The sequence below is a fragment of the Patagioenas fasciata genome, chromosome 6 (genome assembly GCF_037038585.1).
Source record: "Patagioenas fasciata isolate bPatFas1 chromosome 6, bPatFas1.hap1, whole genome shotgun sequence".
Lineage (NCBI taxonomy): Eukaryota > Metazoa > Chordata > Aves > Columbiformes > Columbidae > Patagioenas > Patagioenas fasciata.
In genome coordinates, this window is record NC_092525.1 from 5,459,861 (window position 1) to 5,467,525 (window position 7,665).

Genomic DNA, 7,665 nt, shown 5'->3' on the forward strand with positions numbered 1-7,665 from the left:
TCCTCTCTCATCCTGGTACTGTCAAACAGGATGAACATTTACAGAGAATGAGAGTGGGGAGTGACGAAAAAGTCAACAGCTTTTGCAGTCAGTTTATATAAATTAAGATAAACGTGATATTGAAGCAAACCCAAATGTTTCTAACGTTCTCCTATAGAATCTCCTGCTGCTGTACAATAAGATACACTCTCAGACTATGACAACATTAGTCCGTGTCTTTGTAAGGCGCAGTCTTTTTCCTACCATATCATGCATAGGTGCCACACTTATATATAGCCAGGTAACTGCTCATCTAAGGTGCATTTTGAAACATACCTTATCCTGCTTTGGAACCTGTGCCGAAATGGAAAGTAGTTGCTCTGTATCCAGGAATTTTGAGATAACTGTAAAACAAAAGTAAACAGATCAGAAATTGAATGGAAATCATAACAAAATCTATTTTTTTTTTTTTATGAACACAATTATTTAGTGAAACTTTTGTTAATCTTTTTCTTCCATTCTATCTTCACAAATTATTTACCAGGGAAAAAACAGGTTAAAAATTGCTGCTATCTAAATTATGTTGTCATAACTACACAGACTGTACCGAAGCATGTAGCAATTATTTTACAGGTGGACATATATCAATTTGGTAATATTCTTTTAGTGTGATTGAATCACACGTCTCTTGTGATAAAGATCAAGATGACACGATCCAGCTCCAGGTGCACTGACTCATACTCTGCTGTTGTGTTCTGTTTAGTTTGTCTGGACCACTATGAAGCAACAGGAAAAAACACCCATACACAACAACAGAACATCAGTGATGCCTTTATTTGTTTTTAATGTATACATTATGTACACCCGAATACTTCCAACTAGTCACAGAGGTAGAGACAAACTCACATTCTTTGAAAAAGGTATTGGCTGACTTCTACCCATTTAATCTGAGAAATTCGCTTTTCTTAGCAAAATCCTTGAGAAAAACATCACTATCATAATAAAGATTATTTCCACTACGTGTCACCCGGCCAATAATTACAATTCAAACATATTGAGTCACGTTGCATACTTTCACAGATTAGAAAGAAAGTGTTTTAACATAAATTGAATATGATGCATTAAAAATAAACTACTACTTAGTTGAATACACTCAGAAAACCAAAGACGGTAAATGTCAAATGAGGGTTCCAGGTAAGAGTACCCTACAGATTTGAAGCGCGCTTTGGGGACACCCAGCGCCTCCTGTTCACTGTACATTATGTGAACTGCAGCAGCTGAGACCCTGGGATGTGTGACCTGCAAAAACCATGAACATTAAAGTAACGTTTATAAATCACAAACATGTTATTTGGCTTCCTTATGGACTGAAAGTGACAGGAGTGAAGCATCTAAACGTGATCTGTCCCACATTCATTCTTCACCAGCCTGCAGCGGTTCTAGCAGGAGCTTCACACGTTTTCCCCCATTTAAGAGTTTAGATGCCAAAATATCCCAATAAGAACCATAATGCTTGTTTACATCTAGAATTGTCTTAAATATACGTCCTCCTATGCATGTTACAGAACACTGTAACCCTGCTTTGTATATTAACATGTAATACATGCCACTAAAACCGCATCAATTAACTGACTAGACAAAGTTTTCCTCTGGAATTTAACACGTGCATTAAAACTCCTCCAAACCGAAGCCCAGCTCTACTAGGCCGTCCCACAAGCGCAGGGCTTGAGCTCTGGTTTGAGCCCGATGCCGCACTCCCCGCGCCGGGCTGCAGTACCGCGCTGTGGCCACCGGGCGGCAGCACCAGCGACACCCGGCGGGCGGTGCACCGCGGGAGCACCGGGGCGCCACCGCGCATGCGCGGAACCGGGGCTGAACGTCCGCGTGCGTGCGGGGGTGACCTGCACCGGGGTGACCACCCGGGATCACCCACAGCAAACGAGTCACCCGGGACAACGCGGAACAGAGAATCCGCTCTAGAGAACCACCCCACCCAGAGAACCCTCCTCGGCGGAACCTCCCGGCGGCCCGCTCGAGCTCTCTAGTGCCCTATTTGCGTAGCCACGCCTCTGATTTGCATTTCTCCGCCCCATCCTCGCCCCGCCTGCCGTTCCCATGCGCCCCGCCCCTGCTCTTATCTCTCGCAATCTGATTTGCAGGCTTCGAATCTCAATTTGCATTCTCCCCGCCTACTCACCTCCCTGCCCAAGCCCCGAGGAGATTTGCATATCCGGCACGACGCTCTGCTCTGTTCTGTTTCTATTCGACCCCATCTATTTCTATTATTTCTACTTCTATTAATTCTCGTTCTATTTCTTTTCCTGTTTTCTGTTTCTTTCCCTGCGAAGTACAAACCACACCTGATCTCACAGATGTCCAGTGTAACCTGTAGCTGCTTTTGGTAAATATGAGCAGAACTTTACAGCACACGGTTTTCCCAGCAACATGAAGCAGAGAGCGTACTCAAACAAAAAAAAAAAAACAAACCACAAACACAAAGACGACACACAGCCTTGTAAGTCGGGTGATTAATTCTATTCAGTACGCTTTTACTTAAGTTAGATTACAAGAAAACTAAATGGGGCTCGCCCAGTGCCCTGTGAGTAGTAAAAACCATCACCACACAGTCAGTCATTCAGCAGAGAGCTCGCAGCAGCTCCCCGGCTGCCGCAGTTATGGAACGAAGCGTCTGGCTCGCACACAGAGCCCCCCAGCCCCTGCTCCCACCGCTGACCAGGTGCGGGTGCCGTTCTGCTCCCTGGGGGCAGCTCAGGCCTTTCCCTCAAGTGCACCCGCCAGAGACATTTCCGGGTAAGGATGAGTTTTTTAATCCTTTCTATAAACAGAATTTCTTTGCATTTTAAAAACCTTGTACATCACTGACATTGACTCCTATGTCTCTTTTTACACATATGTATGTATTTAGGGAATATATTTGATTCATATATATCATCTATTTCCACTGTAATGTATATCTACTTAGACATCTACACACTTGCGTATGCATTTACATGTATATATCTGCTTAAACTTATACAGAATATCTGTTTATGCTTATATATATCACCACTTATTATCTAGAATATCCATTTATACTTACGCACCTGTTTAGCCTTCTCTTTGGACACAAATATCTTTCTAGACTTGCAGATGTTGGCATATTGTTACAATCATATTATTACATTTATGTATATTTAGACAGAGCTATCGATTCACACTTGGCGTGTGGCACGATGAGCAGGGACACGTGGCCAGCTGCACGGCTCAAGCACGAGGGACACCCCGACCTGCCAGGGAAAAGCGCCACTGAGAGCCAGACAGAAACAAAGTACGTCAGAGCACGCTGTCAGATATTGGGGAAACACTCATAGCATCCAGTTGCCTCTCTTTTTCAGTTTTTAGAACAAATACCCATCTGCTTAAGTACACCTAATAAATTATATGCTGCACCTACTCAACAATTACTCTTAACTATGGAAGTCAACATGTAAATTAGACCATTTTATTTGCTTTAAGTTTCATTGATAGGAAAATCAGTGAGATAGAAGACATGGGTTTACTTTAAAAAATAAATAAATATCCCCATTCCTGCAGTGCAGCATAAGGCTACGAAAAAGGAGCGTCAGACTCACGAACACTTTTGGCTGCACTGCAGCACACAGGGGAACACGTTTCTGTGACCGTGACAGCTCGACTGTCGCAACCGGGAACCCAAAGCCCAGCGGTGCCACCAACCTTTGCCAGGCCTGCTGTGCTGGGCTCTGCGGAAGGAAATGGACTTTGGTTGGTTGTTTCAAAGAAAATGAACAGTCCTGTTGTTGATGAGGCCACTGCCCACTACATCACCTGGGAAGATCCACTCGGAGGGCAGGTTCATAAAATGCAGCTTCTTGGAATGAGGAATGCTGCCGTTTTGGAAGATTTCTTACCAACTGAAGTCAGAACTACACACTGTAGGTTAAGAGAAAAAAGTCACTATTGAAACAATAACTCATCCAAATCACACATGGACTCACCGCCACCAGTTACGAGGCTGAAAGTGCTTCTTGGGAACACCTGGCAAACACGCAGAACAAAACCGATTTGCCCAGGTGCCTGTATCTCTGTCAGCTTTTTGAGTACTATTCTAAGATATTTTAAAAACCTATTGAGTGAAAAAGAACAAAGCATTTGTCATTGAATCAGGTTGTTTCTTCTGGACATCTGAACTCTTACAAACACCTCCTTTCCTCTTTTAGTACAAAATCATTTCCATAGTATCATTCAATAGTAAGCCCACAGAAACAGAAGATTACGCTTTCAGGAAGAGAAAATAACCAGAGGGAGGTGAGCTCTGCACAGGTGTACCGTGCTCCAGAACAGACCTTATTTTTAGTACTCCTGGTAAAATATTTCGTATTAAAAATATAGAAGGAGAGTCGGTGCATTCTTAATGTTAACTTTAAAGTCCACTCTACAAGTACCTCAGGAAAAGTGCAGACACGCGTCCTAGCCGTACCTTGTACGGGCAGACCGCTCTGGATTCCTTCTGTCTGTCTGGTACTTCTGTAGCAGAAGACGGGGCAACCGCGGTGAAACGGTGGCAGCAGACATCCAGCTGAAAGAGGAAAAGCCCTTCAGAACAAAGCTGGAGAGGAACCTGACACTTCCTTTTTTCTTGTGAAGGCTACAGTTGAGTGGAGAAAAAAGTATTTTGCACCATCTTCAGTACAGCTGTTGATACGGCCACTGGAGCGTTTGCGTTTTTTGGATAACCAGGCCATTTTTGACTCATTGGCAGTCTGAGTTCCCTAGAACACATTTTCCCAGATACACACAGAACACAGACACAGATATCACCCAAGTATAGCCAAGATTTCCTTCCTCGCCCTGGATGCTGTCATTGAAGAGCCCAGCAGCCCATCCGTCCTCGTGAACCGCCCCACTGGAAAAAAACAAAAATTATCTTTTCCAGGCTGTTTCTTCAAAGGGTAAAGATATTTTAAATTGCAGTTATCTTTTCCAACAAAGTGATTTTGTGATTCCTTTGAAAAGGAGGGTAAGCTTGCCAGAGAAAGATAGGGACAGGGAGCAAGACAAGGTGACACAGAGAGAGGGGCAAAAGGGCCAGGGAGCAGGGCAAAGGGAAGAAGAGGCCAAAATGAGAGACAAGGAGCAGGAGACAGAGACGGTGGGAAAAATCCTAGAATGGGCAGTGGGAGAGACAGACAAAGGAGAAGTGGGCGCCGGGCTGCGGGACAGAGACAGGAAGGAGGAAACGCAGTGACAGGGAGCAGGGCAGAGCGACAGAGAAACAAAAACAAAGAGGGAAGAAGACAGAGAAACCAGGAGTAAGACAAGGAGAAGGGCAGAGAAACAGGAACCGGGGTGGGTAGGGAGCAGGACCAAGAGATGGGGCGAGGATGGAGATGGAGGAAGAAACCTGGGATGGCCAACAGGACAGGGAAGAATATGACTGTGGGTAGGGAGCAGGACACAGGGATACAGCGAGAAACAATGGGACAGGGAGCAGCATTAAAGGTCAGAAAGAATAAGAGATGAACAGGAAGGAGGAATGGAACGCTGAGATGCTGAACAAAAAACGCCAGCAACAGTGAGCAAGACAAACGAATAGAGAGAGAAGGGCAAGGCAGGAAGAAGAGAGATAGGAAGGTGGGAGATAAGAGCTGCACGTACAGGTACTGAGAAGAAAAGAACAGCAGGGAACAGGCCAGAGAAACTGTGGGGAAAAAAAGAGACTGATGCAGATCAAGACAAAGATATGGAAAAGGGAAAAACAGCTATAGAAGATGGAGCAGGACACAAAAATAGAGAGAAAAGGAGAGGTATAGGGAAGCAAAATTTTAAAATAATAATAATAAACCAAAACCACCACCAAGGAGGGGCAGGGAGGCACCAGGACACACAAGCCGGGGACGAGGCCCCGAGGGCCAGGGACTCACAGCGGCTCTCGCTTTCGGTGGCTGCCAGGAGGCTTCTAACAGCTCAGACGCTCCCGTCTCCTTCTCTCCTCCCTTCCTCTCCGGTAACTCGGGGCGCTCGGCCGTCCTCAGCCTAGGAGAACACGGTGGGGTGTCAGGGCTCCTACGAGACGAGGCTTCGGGGACATGGAGCCTCGCTGGCTCGCTCGCCAGGCAGCCGTCCCGCTCCAGGATACGCGCACGGACCCTGCCGCGCACGTTGGCCCCCGGCCCGCCGCACGCCGCGCAGAGGGAGCCTTCGCCACCCGGAGAGAGGGGCTCGCTCTCTCGCCCGCTGCAGGAAGCGGACATTGGGCCGACGGCCCCGCATTTCTTCCTCTTTACCTCTCCCCAACCTCTCTGGCTCCAGCAGCAGCAGCCCCCGTCCACGCACGGGACGTGCTCCCCTGTCCCTTCTCCCGCCACGCTGCCAGACGAGCCTCGCCAGCCCGAGGCGGGCGCAGCCAACGGCATCCCCCGGGCTGGGAGTGAACGGCCACATCCTCAGCGCGGCCTCTGGGAGAGGGAGAGAAGAAGCAGCGGCCGTTAGCACCGTAGCTCACCCCTGCCCCAGCCTGCTCCTTCCGCAGGGGCCACCGGAGAGGTGCCGAGGGCCGGCTTGCTGCCTTCACAACGGGGCTTGGGAGCGGCCCAGGAACACGGGACGGGTTCGCAGGAGCTGCCGGAGCTGGGGGCGGCTGCACGGGGCGAGCGGGGCCGCGGGAGGAGGCTCGGCGGGAGCTCTGGCGAGCTGGGGACGCACCCGGCGTCTGCCCCCAGCCGGCTGTCGCCTCCTGCTCCTCTGCCGCACGCTGGGGACGGAGGACGGCGCCGCGTCTCCCACCTGGGCGCTGCTCCCCAGGTTCCATTCCCCGCCTGGGCTGGGGGGTCTGCTGAGCATCGGGCGTTCACAGCTCCCCCTCAGAAACACAGAAATTCCAAATTAGAGTTCAGCCTCTGAAAAAAGTAGAGCAGGAGAAAGCAGAGGAATTAGTCAGAAGAAGGGACAGGAGAGCAGCTGAGCTAACGGAGGATTCGAGGGAAACGGGCCACCTCAAAACACAAGGCATCCTCAAAAAACCAGAGCAACTGCAGCAACGCCAGACAGCATTAAGACAAACTGACACCGTTTAGGACACGCTCAGCATAAAAGCAAACACATCCACCGGTGCAGGAAAGCATCTCGCCCCTTCCCCACAGCACCGCCACAGGACACAGCCCTGTGAGGCCACGGGATGGGCTCGTACTGAAACGGAGAAATAAGTTTGACAGCAGAGTCAATTACACCGTTAAGCAGGCAATGTTTCTTTCATCTGCACTGGGGAGCTCTGGGGGTCGTCCTCTGTAAGTGCTCCCACGACTGGATACTCTTGCATTGCTTATAGTCACACAGCTGCTACATATTAATTACAATTGTTTTAAATTTTGAACATACTATATATCTAGCCTAAGAAATAATTGATGAAGTTACTTATAAATGTTTAGTTTCTCACTCACAACACATCTATTAGTTAAATATAAACTAAGCTCTCAGCTTCTAAACAATGTGTTATTAAATCTTCTGTCTCCCTCTTGTCGTGCAGAAGGATCTAAAACGTGAAAAACATCCCCTCATCGTGCAGGCGGTCAGAAAGCATTTACCCCACGTGAACCGGTTAATGAAGGGTACATCTTCTATAACTTCATCGCAATATACATTAACTTGGTAGCTTCTCTTGAATTCCCC

General features: G+C 47.9%; 1 long non-coding RNA gene across 2 annotated transcripts; it reads right to left on the reverse strand.

The window, feature by feature from the left end:
• Positions 1 to 2,564: 2,564 nt before the first annotated feature.
• LOC139828188 (uncharacterized) lies at positions 2,565 to 6,026 on the reverse strand. Of its 2 annotated transcripts, XR_011739552.1 has the most exons (5): positions 5,922 to 6,026; positions 4,478 to 4,903; positions 3,826 to 3,930; positions 3,715 to 3,740; positions 2,565 to 3,266 (listed from the first exon to the last, which is right to left on the reverse strand). It is a non-coding gene; the product is annotated as an uncharacterized lncRNA (long non-coding RNA). The 2 variants fall into 2 exon arrangements; XR_011739551.1 differs by having other exon boundaries at positions 3,715 to 3,930.
• Between the last annotated feature and the right edge of the window lie 1,639 nt (positions 6,027 to 7,665).